This window comes from Hypanus sabinus, chromosome 1, assembly GCF_030144855.1.
Source record: "Hypanus sabinus isolate sHypSab1 chromosome 1, sHypSab1.hap1, whole genome shotgun sequence".
In the NCBI taxonomy this organism is placed as follows: domain Eukaryota; kingdom Metazoa; phylum Chordata; class Chondrichthyes; order Myliobatiformes; family Dasyatidae; genus Hypanus; species Hypanus sabinus.
Genome location: NC_082706.1, coordinates 150,537,870 through 150,556,995, shown reverse-complemented (window position 1 = coordinate 150,556,995; position 19,126 = coordinate 150,537,870). Strand labels below are relative to the sequence as shown.

General features: G+C 38.7%; 1 protein-coding gene and 1 long non-coding RNA gene across 3 annotated transcripts in view; one reads left to right on the top strand and one right to left on the bottom strand.

Annotated features, from left to right (window-relative positions):
* Window positions 1-18,723, top strand: part of LOC132399092 (uncharacterized) — a 55,235-nt gene extending 36,512 nt beyond the window's left edge. For both annotated transcript variants that reach the window (XR_009513866.1, XR_009513869.1), the window contains 2 exons: window positions 15,712-15,852; window positions 18,370-18,723. This is a non-coding gene — a long non-coding RNA (uncharacterized LOC132399092). The remainder of the gene's footprint in view (window positions 1-15,711; window positions 15,853-18,369) is intronic.
* Window positions 1-19,126, bottom strand: part of LOC132399067 (matrix metalloproteinase-16-like) — a 204,003-nt gene that overhangs the window by 150,762 nt on the left and 34,115 nt on the right. The gene's annotated exons all lie outside the window — the stretch shown is intronic.

The following is a 19,126-nucleotide window of genomic DNA, read 5'->3' as shown; positions in this document are numbered from 1 at the left end:
CATGCTGACTTGGACTGATCCTTCTACTGCTATCCAAATGTGTCGTAATTTCCTCCTTTATAATTGACTCCAGCATCTTTCCCACCACTGACGTCAGGCTAACTGGTCTATAATTCCCTGTTTTCTCTCTCCCTCCTTTCTTGAAAAGTGGGACAACATTAGCCACCCTCCAATCAGCAGGAACTGTTCCTGAATCTATAGAACATTGGAAAATGATTACCAATGTGTCCAAGATTTCTACAGCCACCTCTTTAAGTACCCTGGGATGTAGACCATCAGGTCCCGGGGACTTATCAGCCTTCAGACTCAACAGTTCATCCAACACCGTTTCTTGCCTAAATTTCCTTCAGTTCATCCTTTACCCTAGTTCCTTTGGTCACTGTTACATCTGGGCGATTGTTTGTGTCTTCCCTAGTGAAGACAGATCCAAAGTACCTGTTCAACCCATCTGCCATTTCCTTGTTCCCCATAATAAATTCACCCTTTTCTGTCTTCAATGGCCCAATTTTGGTCTTAACTATTTTTTTTTTTTTTGCTATTCACATACCTAAAGAAGCTTTTAGTATCCTCCTTTATATTCTTGGCTAGTTTACCTTCGTACCTCATTTTTTCTTGGCGTATTGCCTTTTTTGTTATCTTCTGTTGCTCTTTAAAAGCTTCCCAGTCCTCTGGTTTCCCGCTCATCTTTGCTATGTTATACTTCTTCTCTTTTATTTTTATACTACCCTTTACTTCCCTCGTCAGCCACGGCCGCCCCTTACTCCCCTTAGGATCTTTCTTCCTCTTTGGAATGAACCGATCCTGCACCTTTTGCATTATTCCCAGAAATACCTGCCATTGTTGTTCCACTGTCTTCCCTGCTAGGGTAGAGGCCTTTTAACATTTGACAGGTTTCAATTAGATCTCCCCTCATTCTTCTGAATGCTAGTGAATGCAGGCCCAGAGCCATCAAACACTCTTCATATGATAAGCCGTTCAATCCTGGAATCATTTGAATGGTTTGTCATTTGAAGAGAGTTTGATAGCTCTGGGCCAGTATTGAAGCATCTCACAAGAAGTCATACTGTGGAAGCGTATTTGTATATGCCTGCCACCTCGCTGCTGGACGCTCAGCTGACATTCCTGCACAGGGTTCAAAACTAATAGCTATTTGAACAGGTACTGGTTTAGGCATTGGATCATAGCACATTTGTGAAGGTTTGTACCGAATTTATTTGAAAGTAATTACATCTTTAATGGAAGTTCATTGATTTGGATTTTCGCAGTAGAAAGCTAGTGAAGTATAGGAATGCCACCGGCTTGCAGTACATCAAGAATTCATACATTGTTGTTGTTCAGTTGTTCAGTCGAGTCCGACTCTTTGTGTCCTCATGGACCATAGGTTCCAGAGGGTTTTCATGGTAAGATATGGAAGTAGATTGCCAGGCCTTTCTTCCACACAGTTACTGCTGCTGCCCAGGCTGGGACCCGGCTGGGTTTGAACTCAGGACCTTGAAGTCCAGTGCTGATGCCACCGCACTACCAGTCAGACCCTGTACTCATACACAGCACTGAACAAAAATTGGCAAAGAAAACACATGAAAATATGTCACCATTTGCTGTGAGTAGAGAGGAAAAGAAAGGGTTAATTGTCATTCTTTTTGGCTAGTAAGGATGAACCTTTGCAAACTACATTAAATCACCATTTCCAAGACATTTCACATAATCAAACGTGAGGCATGAGGCTGAACTCAAGTAATTAGGATTGGACGTTTTCTCCCGCCACTAAAAAGTCTTGGCTACGTATCATCAGGGCCCTGGGAGTAATCTGCATTGAATTCAGTTTGTCAGTTACCTCTGAACGTAAGAGGTATCAGCAGGAATAAGCAATTGAAGACTTTTACCTTCTTAGTCAATAAAGCTATGGGCTCGTTTTTTTTTCCTGCACCAAACCCATACCCCATAATTGTCTTATTAACTAAAAATCTCCAGATTTTCCTTTGGTGCTCCTATGTTGTGACTTCTCCCATGCTTTGTATGAAAACTATACAAATCACTTATCTAGTGTACTGGCCATGGTTCTGTCTCCAATATTTACATCATTTTTCTATTGTTTATGTAGGGCTTTCAGTACCATTAACTGTGGTATTAACTGTTCAGGCTAACAAAATGGCTTCTCTGTATTGTGATAATGAAATGGCTTCACTGTAATGTTACTGAATGCTGTAATGCATTTCTGTAGCTGGAATGTTTGGGTTATAACTGCAGATGGGGGTGGTGGGGAACTAACCAATAGAGAATTGTTATGCTATCTTGTATGTGTGAACTGAGCGGGAGATCGTGGGTGCTCTTTTTCGGGAGGCGAGCGAGGAGGACAGACGTGTGAGGAGTGGACAGCGGTTCCAGGGCAGCGGATACTGGACATCGCCGACTCAGATGGTGGCTGAAGGCTCGGAAGGTTGTTGTAGATGGAACCGGAGGTGTGAGCTCCAACGTATTAAAATATTATATGCACAAACTGCTAAAATTATTGCTTGGTGTCTTTAGGTTATCTGTTTCCACTAACCCATCACTATGAAATAACTAAAGTAGTAATTATTTACTCGCCTTTGGTGTATTGTCTGATATTTGTGTTGCAAGTGGGGGTGGGGGGGTATTACACTGTATTTACACTGAAGTACTGCACTGTTGACGGGGTGACAGCGGTTCACCCTAGGCGAACGGGGGTAAATTGGGGGCAAAGATGTTACATTTATAAACTGTATCTTCTCTTTAATCGTTTCTTTTTCCAGTTTTAAGAGCTCCTCTGATTTATTTTATCCACTACAGCCCTTATCTGTAATTCCTTTTAGTTATGTTACTCTTTTGCATGTCCTAATGCCCTTTACATTCTTCTTATTATCAATATCAACGCCAGCCCAAAGTTTATTACACCTCTCACTCCTCTCCATCTATTTTCGCTTTCTCTCACTCTTACATTTCAGTATTGCTTTGATCTTTTACCCAGAGTATTTAATCTTTGAAGAAGACCTGTTTTATTTTGGATCTATTTATTTTGTACTCCTTTTCTCATAGTTGAAGACTTTCATTGGTAATTCATTAAAATCAGCTAATTCTAACATAAATTATGGTGGCAGTTCAGGATGAAAATGGAGTAGGCTGACAGAAAAAGGGCACTTCATTATGTAAATATAAACGCAGGAGATTCTGCAGATGCTGGAGTTCCAGAGTAACACACACAAAATGCTGGAGGAACCCAGCGGGTCAGGCAGTATCTATGGAAATGAACAAGCAGTTGACGTTTTGGGCCAAGACCCTTCATCAGTCCTGCTGAGCTCCTCCAGCATTTTATATGTATTACTCATTATGCAAATGTCTGTGCTGGCTTCGAATGTCTGTCTGTACATTAGACACTCATTTTTACCTTTAACTCTAAAGAGTATGTTCTGTGTTTGTTTGTGTTATTACATTGCTCCTTGTATGTAACAGTAAATTATGTCATTTAAAATTAGAATTTTAATGAGCTTATTCTTCTCATCACTCAAATCAGGTATATATAGATTTTCATGCAAAGTGGCAAGCCTATAGCACACAAAGTAATGAAAAATAATAATCTGCTATGAAATACTGTCACAAGATTGTTGTAACTTCTTGGTGTCAGATTAATCTATCACAAATTTTCTACAATGATAAAAATCATAATCAACCAGTGTGGCAATCTATCATTCTCCTAAATAAGATCCTGTTATACTTGTTTACTGTGGCAGGTAAGGGTTTTATAACCTATGGACACACTTTCAAGGTCTCTACAACTCTTGTTCACAATATGATTTATTTATTTATTGTCAGTTTTTTTTGTATTTGCACAGAGTTCCTGTTTTGCACATTGGTTGTCCATTTTTCATTGATTCTTTGTGTTTCTTCATTTCATTTTTCAATCTTTTTATTGATTTTCAAAGAATATACAAATCAGAGGAGGAGTTTAGCAAACAGATAATATAAAAGACATAGAAACAGCAATAAAAAAACCAGAAAGTATATAATGTCAAAATCAGATAGGTAAAATGTTACGCTGTTATATATACAATGGTCAAAAAGAAAATAACTACAACTCATCATAGCATTCATAAAAAAAAGATTGGAAATTTTATTTGATAAAACCCCCCACTAACTAAACTAAACTGTGTTTCTTTGTATCTACTGTGAATTGCCTGCAAGAAAATGAATCTCAGCATGGTGTATAATGCCATTTTTGCAGTTCGATAATAAATTTACTTTTCACTTTGAATTTTTAACTAGCAAAGTTCTGAATTCAGCATTTGGTTCAAAATGAGGAAAATATTTACGTGCATTCTTCATCTTCATTGGACTAAAATAAATGATAAATGAACTTCATACATGTGAAAAATAAAACAAGGTTAAAATAGGTTTATTGTTAAGCAGGGTTTCGCTATCACTTCAACAAAGCTAGGGATCTTTTAACAGACTGTAACTAATGAGTTTCTTCCATGTTATCATATTGCGGGCATGTGGGAATATGTCACTGTGATTAGTGACAGCATTGCTATTTAACAAATGTTACTATCATAAGCAACTGGAGAGGCCGTATACATGCAGCATATTTTGCTTAAGCAGTCAAGTAGTATCGACAGAAATGAATGAAGAGTTGACATTTCAGGCTGAGACCCTTCTTCAGGACTAGAAAGGAAGGGGGAACTTAGTACAATAAAAAGGTGGGGCGAGGGGAGGAAGGATGAGCTAGAAAGTGATAGATGAGGCCCGTTGGGTTGAAAGGTAAAGGGCTAGAGAAGAAGGAATCTGACAGGAAAGGATAGTAGACCATGAGAGAATGGGAAGAAGGATGGACACAAGGGGGAGGTGATAGTCAGGTGAGGAGAAATAGTTGGAGGGGTATAGAAGGATGGCCACTCCATCTGCCAAAAGTGGAATTTCCTAGTGACCAACTATTATAATTCCTATTCCCATTCCAACATGACAATCCATGGCCTCCTCTTTTGCCACGATGAGGTCACTCTCAGGTGGGAGGAGCAACACCTCATTTTCCACCTAGGTAGCTTTTAACCTGGTGGCACGAACATCAACTTCTCCTTCTACTAAGTTTTCCCCATCCCCCTTCCCTCTTCTTCTATTCATTATTCTGGCCTCTTATCGCCTTTCCTCACCTATCTATCACCTCCTAAAGGTGTGTCTCCTTCTTCTCTTTCTCCCATGATCAGCTCTCCTCTCCTATCAGATTCCTTCTTCTCCTATCCTTTATTTTTCCCACCCGCTTAGCTTCACCTATCACTTCTAGTTAATCCTCCTTCCCATTCCTCCATATTTTTATTCCAGATCCTCACCCTCCCTTTCCAGTTCTGAAGAAGGGTCTTAGCCCGAAACGTTAACTGTTTATTCATTTCCATAAATGCTCCCTGACTTGCTGAGTTCCTCCAGCATTTTCTAAGTGTGACTCTGGATTTCTAGTATCTGCAAAATCTCTTGTGTTTATAACTTAACCTGTGCTCAGATGTAAGAAAAAAAATCTTGATCATGTTTCTTGAATCAAGCTGTTGTAAATTAATAGTTACGGTTTAAATTGGCAATTTGGAAGGCACGATATGTGCAATTGTGTTTAAATTGGCAAATATATTTTGTATCTTAATGAAAACTGATGTTTTGCAATTAAACACCCAAATAATTCAGAGATATTGACAGTAGTCAGTGAAAAGAGATCAACAATTCAGCTTATTTAATTTTGAACAAATAATAAAGTATAATGTTTACTACTGGTATGACCCTCCCTCCAATGAGGTGGTTCACAGAGGCTGCAGAGGTTGTAGACTCATCTTGTTTCCTTACTGGCACTGATCTCCCCACCATTGAGGACATCTTCTAAGGTGACACCTCAAGAAAGTGCCACCCATTACTAAAGACCCTCACTATCCAGGACATGCCATCTTTGTCATGGGGAGAATATACAGGAGCCTGAAGATCCACACTCAACATTTTAAGACCATTTTCTTCCCCTTCTCCAACAAACTTCTGAACAGGCCATGAACTATCTCCTCATTTGTCTTTCGTGCTAGTTCTTTATTTTTGTAACTTTATAGTAATTTTAAGGTCTTACAATGCTGCAAAACAACAAATTTCACATGTCAGTGATAATAAACCTGTCTCTGATTCTGATTTCCTGGAGAGATTTTTATTGATCATATCAGACTTCCAGAAGTAACAATGATCTTAAACGGAAACTTTTCAATCATTACTAAATGCACAGAATGTGTCAATCAATTGGAGAGGAGAGCTGATAAGGCTAAATGGAATAATGGTTAAATAATCAATCCAATACATGTGGGTAAATCAACAAACAGCTGTTATTGTTAGTGTTATAATAACTGTTTAGTGTTATATGGATACACACAGAACTATAAAATATAATTATAACTTGAATTTATACAATTTCATCACAAGGCACTTCTTGGAGTGTTATGAAATGAAATTTAACATGGTTACATTTAGAGATATGAGATGGAGAAAGAGAGGGATATTGAGAGGATAGAGAGATAGGGATAGGGAGATCTGAGGAATCAATTCCAGAATTTAGGGCTTAGGGTGTTGAAGATCTGACCCCCAGTTGTGAACAAACCAAAATTTTGGATAATCAAATGGGCACACAAAAAGTACCGGTGGAATTCAGCAGGCCAGGCAGCATCTATAGAAAAAAAAAGTACTCTTTTTCCATAGATGCTGCCTGGCCTGCTGAGTTCCTCCAGCATTTTGTGTGTGTTGCTTGGCCTTCCAGCATCTGCTGTAATCAAATAGGGCAGTGCTTGATTAAGTTAATAGATTTGTTTTGAAGAAGTGATTCACTGGACAGATTAAGGAAATATAGTAGTTATATGTTTAATGGAATTTCTGGAAGTATTTGATAAATGATCTTAAAAAGATTTCCAGAGAATTTAGAGTATCTGCTTTAAGAAGATAGCAAACAGTATTAATGGAAAATTATTTGATTGCAAACATTCCTAAGAGTCACTGAGTAAAAGGCAAAACACTGCAGGTACTGAACCTTGGAATGCTGGGAATGCTCAGTAGGTCAGACACCATCAGTGGAGAGGGGAAGCAACATCAGACTGATGATCCAAGTACACGTAAGCACGTGTTTGAATTAAGAAGAATCCAAATGCGGTCCACTTTTGTTCTTCATATATAAACATATCACTGGAACTCAAGCTCAGGACTTATCGCAATAAATGCAAACAACACCCAAGCCAAATGGTTGAAGACCAAGTTCAAGTTCACGTATATTGTCACCTGAAGTTAACCGAGTGAACTGTGGGTAGAGCAGTTGTATAGACTCAGATGGCACAATACAACAACCTTTGAACTCCCTCGCTACCAACCCCACATCTAGAATCAGAAACCTAGTGCCTTGCATCCCATTCTCAGAGGCACAGCACCTCAGTCACCGCCAGTCCAATTCCCAGGGCTAGAGGTCCATATTCCAGCTCACAGTCAGTCTTAATCCCATGTTCAAAGATCCAGCATTTGGTTTGCCCTCACCCCTACTCAGAAGGCCAGGGGTTAGGTGTATGGCCCAAGGTCAGTCCTCTCCATCAGCTAGTGTTCCCACACCTGACTTGTTGCCACCCTCATTTCCTATATGTAGATTTAACAAATGCTTGGAGATTATTTTGTGGAGTTCTAACATAATTGACTGCATATATTGAAGAGTTCTGCTTAAATGCAACCTCTAAGTGAGTGAAAAAGATTGTGAACCATGAATCTTTACACATAAACTATGATAGAAAGTTTGTATATATAAAGATGCAAAATTGAGAAGCTTGTTTCTTAAAGTAAAGGTGATTTTTATTTTAATCTGTAAAGATTTTTTTCTACAATCCGTTCTTTTTTTTTGTTATTTGTAGAATTGGACCTCGTAGCAGTTAACAATTTGTATGTGACAATGTATTTGTTAAACCTTGAATTCTCAATGCTGTACAGTAAAAATGTTCTTTAAAACTGGAAAAAAAAGAAAGTTTGCATAAATGCCTTTAAACATTGTAGATTTCTGTGATGTTTCTTCTTCAATGCTTAAAGCTGAGATTTTAAAAAAACCAAATGCATATGTAGCAGTTCGGATGCAGTGCTAGGAAGACATACAAGGTAAATGGAATATTCTTGGTGACTTCTGGATGTAGCAAACTTTAAGAGGATGGTTGAATGGGTGTATTTTAGTGCTGAGCACTTCAATGTTTCAGCTGTTCCACCAGAAATCTTGGCAGGCAGCAATGCCAACAGAAATTCTTTGTGAGGAAGTTTAAAAAGAGTGATTATTTTCATTGAGAAAGATAACAGAAGGATGCTGGTAATGTGATAATACTGATAAAGAAGACATTTAAAAGCAGAAAAATCTTAATGGACTTTTTTTAGTAATCATTTGAAAACAAGCAAATGAACTGGCTTTAGAAAGTGTGCAGTGATGTCATTATCTTGAAAGGGATAATAGGGAGCTTTCAAGAAGCTAAAGACAAAGTGTTGTGTATTTAATATTTCAGTAGTATTTGAGTACGATTGTAAATGTATTTACCTTGCTTTGGATATCTATTTAGTAGTTGTATTACATAATATACTGTGCATATAGATGAGATGCATTTTCTATTGAGTTAGAGTTTATAGTGAAGCAGGTGTATTTAGTGTTTCAGTGATAGTTGAGTAATATTTTAAATATATTGCTTGATTAAGCATTATTGTTCCTTTAAATAATTCATTATGGGTTAAATATAAAAATAAGTGAATTGCATACGTCATGTCCCTACCACAAGATACCTGTGCACCTTGCTTAAAGTAAAACATGAAGTTAGATATGTTATTCCAGACTCCCTTGTTTCCTTTCAATTAATTTTTATGTTTTGGAGTGATAAAATATAACACAAAGGAGTAGGTAACATGGCTGGAAAATGATCTTAAGTAGACCAAGATCAGAATCCGGATCTTCAGATACCTTTACAGATGTGTTGATATAGTTTGTGCTTGAATTGTATTGTATTTCTTCATATTACTAAATATCACTTAGAATATTAAGTGATATTTAATAATGCTGTTGTTTAAGATGATATACAAGTGCAGGGAGTTTCTGCAGTTTGTTTAGTAGTTGTAATTAGATGAATTTTTTAAAGGATATAGAGAGGCATAGCTCCTTAGATGGTGAATTTGGGACTACAATTTGAACATTACCATGGCTGAATGCATGGCAAGGGAACAGTCTCAGTTAAAGACAAATGACTACACATTACTAGGTTTAGACTGAGAATTCATTTTTAGGAAATTAATGAATTTACAGTAAAAACTGAAAAATGCTTGCATTGATATATAATAAAGGACAAACAGGAGCTGTTCTGCTGTTTTAAAGTACTCATTAATGATGTAGTTTGGTACCAGGAAATAAAGCAGTTTCCATTAAAGATTTCCTCTTACCAAAAAAGCAATGCCAAGCACCAAAGAAGATAGTGCTCAAGGTTTGTTAGATTACACATTAATCCCACACGGCTGGAGCCAACTTGGCGTGGATCCAAGTTCTGAGCAGTATTTGCAAAATGGGGGAATGCTAAAGTCGTTAAAGCCTAGGTTCTGCAGAGTGCTCAAGTATATAATTAATCCTATGGTCTGAACATTGACTCAAGCATTACTTGACCTTGGTCCTATCCTGTATCCTTTTTTTATAGGAGGGGATGTTTGGAATGCAGCAGAGTACTGTCAATATTGAGGAATAAATGGATGTGGTTAATGCATCAGTGTGGAAGGTCAGAAAAGATGTCCTGTGTGTTGGCCTGTTTGTTCTCTTTCAGGTCCGTTTGACCTATTCAGCATGCAGTAGAATTTCCAATTTACTGACTGGCATCACCTCTAGAGACAGGAAGTAACTCCTGATTGATAAGTAATGCTCCACCACACTAGATAGACAGATATCTTGCAACAACATTCAGTTTCCCTGAAATATCATTCTATGGTTGATTGATCGATCATTGGTTGGGTTTTTACTTCACTGCACAATGCAACATTTTCCTCTTTCCCAGTGAGTCATGTGGCTTTTCTTAGTGGTTAATTATCCTGATGCCAAATGCTTATCAAGAAAATCCAAGCACTTTTCAGAGGCAAAAGATATCAATTCCAATAATTTAAACTCAAGTCAGTAAGTAAAAGATACCTGATTTCTAAATCATCGGTAGCTTCACCTGAGTCTCGCAGATTATATTAGAACTTCTCTGAACTATCTTTGCTATTATTTACATTGATCTTGTTTCATGCCAAGCTTGATCTTCTGGATTGAGGATTGCTTCTGGATATCCTCTATGACTACCAGTGGTCATTTTAAGCAGTCAAGCAGCAGCCATTGAATTAGCTCAGCACGCTTCTCCCTTCATTCAGCAACTTGCCCCCTGCTCATTATCCCAGTCCTTACATATTGCGAGGGTAATGCCCATGGATGGACTGATTTCTGACACTTTGTGTAGAAGCCTTGAAAACAGCAAATGTCCCTTCACATATAGGCATTGGTAGCTGGAAATAATTGGCCAAATGGTGCTCTGTGGAATAAATCTTGTGCTATTGAAAGAGAGGCTGTCACTTTACTGCAATTTGAGCTTCAAGGTACTGTGCAGGTGGAGCCATCCTTACTTTCATAATTTCCTATTGGTGAAGAAAGTAAAGACAATAGAAAAAGTCTGTTGGGGAGGGGATTACTCAGAGATTTCAGTTCAACATTTTTTGCTTTTAACCTGAGATTGGGCCTGTAAGTCCACATATGCGTGCCTCCTCCACCATTATAGATATCATGGCTTTTTTTTTTACTTCAGTGCCACTTTCCTGTACTAACATTGTATCCTTTGATTCCCTAAATATCAGAAAAATCCACCAGTCTCTGTCTTGATCTTTCTCAGATTTGCAGAGCTAATTTTCTTTCAGCTGATGGAAACTCTCTCACCCACTTTCACTCTCTCTCTCTCTCTCTCTCTCTCTCTCTCTCTCACACACACACACTCTCACACTCTCATCATATTTGAAGCAATGAGGGTAAAATTGCTAATTCTTTATGTTATAATCCAAAGGAATGAAATGCATAAGGTGCTGCTGTTCAGAGTGATCAGAAAATCAACAGACTATTCAAATAAAGCTTCCAACATAACCACAGATTGCATGAAGGAAAATTGGCTCCACCAAGCAAATTGAAAGCCTAGAATCTAATTTCAGCAGTTAAGTGGTATAAACTCTTACAGCTTTCTCTGTGACTGTTGCTTTTAAAGCAAATTGAATAAGAACATACAATTAAAAAGCACTTGTAATATGGTATAAAGCATTTCATGGTATCATTAAATAAAATTTCTAAAGATATTTAGTATCCACTGCTTTAGGGTTAAAAATCCCTTTAGGGTTGAAAATACTGTGCATTTCAGTTAATTGGACCATCAGTTAATCAGGACAGCTGCTTATTTTGGGACAACTCTTAAAGAATGAAGAATTTTTAAAAATTGAGAAAATTGCCAGGATTCCCTTCAGCTGTTTCGGACACTATGCACATAATCAGGGCAGAAGACTTGCAGAACAGATTCTAACTAGTGTCAGTCACGTGCACTTGCTCTGCTCTTACTTGCTACACTATGGTTAGAGTGAACAGTTTTTAAATAATGCCAGTTGCACGTGTTTGTGTTCAAAAAGCAGTGATCATTGACAATGGCAGGTAGTGAGAAATAAGCAGTGCAAACAATTCAGAACTGTCTTACTGCTTATTTGCCCACTGTGGTTTCAAGCATTAAGGCTTGCAGATACCAGAAACAGGAGGGGTGAAAAAGAAATGATTTCACTACTTCAACAAATTAGGAACAATGAAGGATTTGAAAGAATTGACAACCATCTTGAGTGTTACCTTTGGTGCCCACTCAGCTCAGCCCTCATCTGTGGCTCCAAGTAACCATTTGCATGCGACAGTGGCTACACACCAGGAAACTGCTTCAACAAGTGGGCTAAACCAGGTGGTGGATTTCAGACCATGGAGAGAAAACTGACCATGCTTGTCCTAGTCTGCAAAGTCAGCTCCGGCAGACTAGGTGGATGACATCTAAAGCAAGATCCAATGGCCAGGAAAGTGGTTCTGCAATGCTCATGGTCATCCACTGCAAGCAGGTAAGACCCCAGTTGTGATGTCCGCCAGTACCACTGGACCAAGACTTCGGAGGTGAAGAGAGTGGAACTGTCCCAGTGCAACAGCTTGTTCACTTTTAAAACTCTCCCGCATAGGTTTCCCGTCATCGTTGGAGGCAATGAACAACCACCAGTCATATTGATAGTGTTCTAGCTTGTTCTGTATTTCATTTAAATGCATAATTTGTTACCAAGTTAAATTGTATTTCATCGTTTTTATGGCTTTTAACTATTTTCATGGAAGTTCGGCTAATTAGGGCAGCCATTTAATTGGGCCAGAAAGTACTGGTTCCGACCTGCCCCATTTAACTGTAACCAACTGTATTTCTGTAACTTATATTATCTACTCACAACAGATATTTGCTAGGAATTCAGAATCAGAATCAAGCTTATTATTACTAACATGTGTTGTGAAATTTGCTGTTTTGAGACAACAGTGGAGGGGAAGTTATTGTTCTTGGAATGTTGACTGTGGGTCTTCAGTCTACTTACTTCCTCTTTGATGATAGTGAAGTTAAGAGGGCATATCCCAGGTGTGGAGGGTATTCAGTGATGCTGCCTTCTTCAAACACCACCTCTTGAAGATGTCCTTGATGGTGGGCAGGGTTGTGCCCGTGATAGATCTGACTGAGTCTGCAAACATCTGCAGTCTCTTGTGATCCTGTGCATTGGAGTCTCCAATCCAGACTATGATGCATTCTGTCAGAATGCCCTCCACTGTACATCTACAGAAATTTGCAAGAGTCCTTGGTGATACACAAATCTCCTCGCGCTCCTAATGAAGTAGAGCCACTGCTGTGCCTTCATAATTGCATCCATATTTGGGGCCCAGGATAGATCCTCTGACGTGCTGATGTCCAGAAATTTGAAGCTGCTCAGCCTTTCCACTACTGATCCTCCAATGATGTGTACTCTCCAGACTTCCCCTTCCTGGGGTCCACAATTAATTCCCTGGTCTTGCAAAGTTGTTATTGCAATGCCTCTCAGCCAGCTGATCTGTTCTCACTCATGTTCATCTCTTCAGTGCCATCTGAACATCTCCCAACCAAAGTTGTGTTATTGGTGAATTCATAGCTGGTGTTCGAGCTGTGTCCAGCTACATAGTCATGAGTGTAGACAGAGTAGATCTGTGAGCTAAACATGCATCCTAGAGGTGCACCTGTGACAGCAAGGAAATGAATTGTTTCAGCTGTGGACTGTAGGAAAATGTCTGCCTCACCTATGCATTGGAAATGAAATTTGTTCTAGTAACAATGATAAATCTGTGATATATTTTGCCAGGTAGCCCTGTGCTCCAGAAGTTCCTTTCCTAAGCTTCATTTCCTTACTACCTTCTCATCTATTAAGGTGTTTACTGAAATCTATCTGCTTGAGCAAGCAATACAGTATTGTCACCCAGCTCTCCTTCGGTTCAGCAACTGTTCTTTTAAAAATGTTGTCTCCTTGTTTCATTATGTTAGAGGCTGTTGAATACAAGTTGGGGTTTACAACATTAAGCATTTTCTTTCAACATGAGAGTGCACCCATATAAAAATATAAAAGGTATTTAATATCATCATGGAAACTTCAACAAATTTCTGGTATCAGATGTGCTCGGGGAAGTACTATTCTTGTGGTAATGCTGATCTTAGGGCTGCCATAACTCCAATTAAAGAACAAAATAATCCATACTGGGTCCAAGGATTTGAAACACCCACAATAACAACAAGCAATTTATATTTTTAATGGACAAAAGTTAGGCAAGTGTGTGTTAATCGCCTTATTCACCTGACATCAACCATGTCAAACCTAGCTAATTTAATTTAGGGTCATCTCTTGACTGAATCAGATCAATTTCCTGCCTGAACACATCTTAACAAAAGGCAGCCATCTGGTAACCATGGGTTTAATGGTGGCCACCAGGAATCCAATGCCTACAGAATGACCCTCCAACGTTTGATCGAGTCAGGAGGAGAGTTTTCTAGTGAGGTATTACAATGAGTGGAGACGAGAAGCTGGGGTGGACAGGCCAACAAACATTAGCCTCGTGTGGATCAGAGGAAACTCCCTCGGCAACTAGTCCCAAGTTATGGGGTAAATAAAAAATGAGTGTCTGATAGCTCCTTCTGTATTAGGTTGACCAGTTAGGAAAACCAAATATCGGGATTGGTAAAATACTGCTTAACCAGTATTTGAATCTGTAATGACAGATACCATTAACTGTGCATTGATGAGCTTTATTCTTTAAAGGAGCAGGTTAATCCATTGCCTGGAGCACGTAAATAGTTAAAGTGTACAGCTTTTCAAAATAAATCTCTATCTCTTTGGATATAAGTGTATATTCACAAAGGCATTACCAATTGGCAATGATGACTTATTAAGGTAAAGCACGAAATTGTTTGTTATGTCTCCCCTCTCACTGTGAAATGGAGACATCTCTTTCTCCCTTATTGGGGGGGGGGGGGAAAGAGCCTGTGGTATGTCGAATGCTGAGTGACCAATGTAGGACTTGGAGTACTGCAAGTCTGTGTCTTTACTGTTGCTTTGCTCAAGCTGAGCGCTCAGTGGTGGGTGTCAATGCTTTTTTCTTGCCAGTGGGGGAAGGGGGATTGTTAATCCATTGCCTATCAGCATGGCATCTAGTGCCCATATAGTCCAGTTGTTAACTTTCAATTCTAGCTGTGCCTCAGGTATTCTCTCTCAATAGTTTTCAGAAGCTGACACTTCTTTATGCAATACCTGTGTCGAAATAGTGTGTATGCATCTCTCTCTCTCAGGGGAAGCTATCTGCGAATCAGCAGAAGGGCTACAGGACAAAGCAAATACATTCTGGTGCAACAGATTTCCTCTGTTGGAGTTCCATCTATTCCTCAAGAAAGGTTAACAATAATCAACTTTCCTATGTTGCTATCAATAACAAGCACATCCTGCTCCATTTAGTTTGGTGTATGCTGATCCTATTAGAGGAGAGTCCTGTGGTATGCCTGCTTTGCAGCACATTACATTATCATAGGCATTCAGTCTGCCAGTTTAAAATCTCAGCACGTAAATAGTTAAAGTGTACAGCTTTTCAAAATAAATCTCTATCTCTTTGGATATAAGTGTATATGCACAAAGGCATTAGCAATTGGCAATGATGACTTATTAAGGTAAAGCACGAAATTGTTTGTTATGTCTCCCCTCTCACTGTGAAATGGAGACATCTCTTTCTCCCTTATTGGGGGGGGGGGAGAGCCTGTGGTATGTCGAATGCCGAGTGACCAATGTAGGACTTGGAGTACTGCAAGTCTGTGTCTTTACTGTTGCTTTGCTCAAGCTGAGCGCTCGGTGGTGGGTGTCAATGCTTTTCTCTTGCCAGTGGGGGAAGGGGGATTGTCGCTCGCTGCCACTTATGCACAAGAGGGAGGGGGGTTTTGGGGTTCTAACATTTAACTGTCATTCATTCTTTGGGGCACTCCTCTGCTTTTGTGGATGGTTGTGAAGAAAACGCATTTCAGGATGTATATTGTGTACATTTCTCTGACATTAAATTGAACCTTTGAACCTACTAACCAGTATATCTTTGGACTGTCGGAGGAAATTGGAGCACTTGGAGGAAACCCACGCATTCCACAGGAGGATGTACAGACTCCTTAGAGATGACATCAGAACTGAACTCCTAGCTCCAAAGCATCAGCTAACATGGCACTATTGATGGTAAATTTCCTTCAGGATTGTTGTAGAATGGGGAAGTTGTATGCCTGGGTAGATTTAGGTCAAAATATAAAACTAAATCTAATTTCTTTTAAGTGGGACCATTTGTGTGAGATCTAAATTGTTTAAGTGTCTACTTATAAGAGGTCATGGCACACCAAGCCACAGACCCGAGGGGCAGCAGTATTGACTTATCACAGGACCATCACACAGGCTCTCAGCCATGTAATTTTGAATAGGAGCTGGAAAATACTTTGCCTATATCATTAGTCACTTGATATATTAATTAGCAGAAGAACCCTTCAGTTTGTCCAACAGATGAATGGAAATATTCTTTAAAGCAAACAATATCCTGGGGATTGAAGGAGAATGTAAAGTAGGGTAAGGAGAAGGTAATCTATTAAGAGGAAAAGACAGAGTGGACAGCCAGTGCCTCTTCCCCAGGGCACCACTGCTCAGTACACGAGGACATGGCTTTAAGGTAAGGGATGGGAAGTTCAAGGGGGATATTAGAGGAAGGTTTTTCACTCAGAGAGTGGTTGGTGCGTGGAACGCACTGCCTGAGTCAGTGGTGGAGGCAGATACAGTAGTGAAATTTAAGAGACTACTAGACAGGTATATGGAGGAATTTAAGCAGGGGGGATATATGGGAGGCAGGGTTTAAGGGTCGGCACAACATTGTGGGCCAAAGGGCCTTTATTGTGCTGTACTATTCTAAGTTCTATCTTCTATGTAATATCATCAAAATCCAAAAGGTTGTAGTATGCAAGCTCTAAAAACAGTAACCCAGACTTCCTAAGAATATTTTGGAGAAACAAAAAGATGAAACAGGTAAAAATCACCAAAAGATAAATAAAGGACAAGCAGTTAGTGAGTGCACTCTGTTTTTTTTTTGAGAATTTAGCTTTTAATTTATGTGTACTTCTAACTCAATAGCTTTTTATAAAGACTAGTAAATGAATAAATTCATTCAAAGCTGTTGAGCATGCAAAAGCTGGCATTCAAACTTGCATGCATTATAGTTGTAGTGATGGAAACTACATCCGAGCTGGAAGAAAATTTCATATTCCACAAATAATTGATACAGCTGTAATCTATATTCAGGCAGTTATAGCAAAATCCAAAGCTATGTAGCCAAGTCCAGCGCATACTGTTGAAACAAGTTCAGTTGACTGCTATTATTGCAATGACCATCTGTTACTATATTTCTGTATGTTTTAAGCAGCCAAGACTTTTAGTTTCTGGAAGAGTTGTAACTGTTTATTAACCTGCGATCCATGGCCAGGACTAGCAACAAAGGAAATTTTATTGGCAATCAGAACAGTGATAAAAAGGAAGGTTTCTTAGTTTGGAAGTTAACTCAGGAAGTGAAGATGAAAAGATCTGCAGATGCTGGAAATCTAAGCAACAAACACAAAATGCTGAAGGAACTCAGCAGGACTGAAGAAGGGTCTCATCCTGAAATGTTGACTGTTTTCTATAGATGTTGCCTGGCCTGCTGAGTTCCTCCAGTATTTTGTGTATGTTGTCTGGAGATGAAGAATTGTGATTGGACAACATCCATGTCACATGTGTTAAAGCAGCAAACAGTACCAAATTGATGTCTGACTCCAATAATGAGTCAAGATAATTTCTTTAGGAAGTTCTGACACATATTGGTGTCAGCTTGCAAGGTCAATCCAAAAACTCACTCTGATGAGGTGCTCCACGCATTAGGACAAAAGGATACCAGATAATAACACACCATCAATATGAAAATAACCATATTTAATGAACTGACATGATACAAGGTAAAAACAAAAGTAATTTTCCTGGCCTGATGCTTCAAAATTGGTAAGGTATGATAATATGCAGCTACATAGAACAGGGTACGTGTAGGTCAGATGCAAGACCACTGCAAGCCTTGACTAATCCCATAAACTCTAAGGAATTTCACAGGGAACTGGGTAAACTGAAAAAGTCTTCTTATGAACCCGTGAGGTAAACTGCGTTAATAATAGTTGCACCTAAGGCACACTAAATTCTAAAGGTTAAGAAGACAGTCTGAATAAATACATAGATGATAAAAACAACTACCATTTATTTCTAAAATCTACCATTATATTTTTATTTATGCAAAGTTATCAAAATGATAGGTATTAACTTAACTATATCTTTAGAATGCTCATGCACAATTGGGTGTGAACAAAAATGGTTAGCAATAACTGATCATCATCACATGTAAAAGTTGATGCACTTACACTGTCGAGGAAAGATTTTTCCCAAGAACTTCCAGGCCATGAGAAAACCTTGCAGGAAATGTGTCATTGCTTGTGTAACCAAAATAATCTGTCCAATGTTGTCCAAAGATAAGAAAAATGTGGGAAAGAGTACCATTAAGTATTCATTTTAGATTCATGTAAATCTTTGATTCCATCATGCAACAGAGATTATGGAGAACCTTTTCTGGATTTGGATTTTGTTAAAAGTTCATTACCATTCAACATTCAATTACACTAACTCTGATCCTTATCGTTGCAGCTACTACGGACTCAGTATCTATACAGACTGAGGTCAAGGAAAACTGAGTCAGAGCAACAACCATCATTGCAATCTTACATGCCGCAATGTCATGTTACCTCAGTGAGCTTCCCACTGAAGTGCGATTAAAAGGAAATTATACAACCTTCAATATTTCCATTCCAGAACCAAGATCAACCCACACAGTCTTTGATTCAGAGGAATTACAGATGATTTCTGTAAACCAAGCTCTTAAGTCATCATTGAAGTACATGAAAAGACAGGCTTTATATCAACCATACTGTCATAATGTATGCCTACTGCATAACATCGTCTTAAAATAAAACAAGATACACAATGTGATATTAACATAGATTACTTTCCAAATCTTGAGAGTTAATTCTCCATGAAAGCTGACAACAATGATAAAACTCACAACTGTCACCTCAGGAAAAGAATGTTTGAAGTCTTTATATGAATAATTAATTGTGCTTGCTTAAGAAACACCACCACTTTATATATTTTACATATACATTTCAATGTCTTCATGAAAAATCTCATCAACATCTCAATGTATTCATGAAGAAACCCAGTGCTGTACAAAAAGCAGAATTAAAGGTAGCATATCAATTACAGAAAGGTTCACGGATGCTGAACCAGTAGAAGTCATAAATGGAAAATAGCAACTGAAGTGGTCTAAGCAATAAAATACTCCTTATATATGGTTAGCGGCTGCTCCATTAGTGTGGTGAACTACATATACCTGTCTGGACATGCC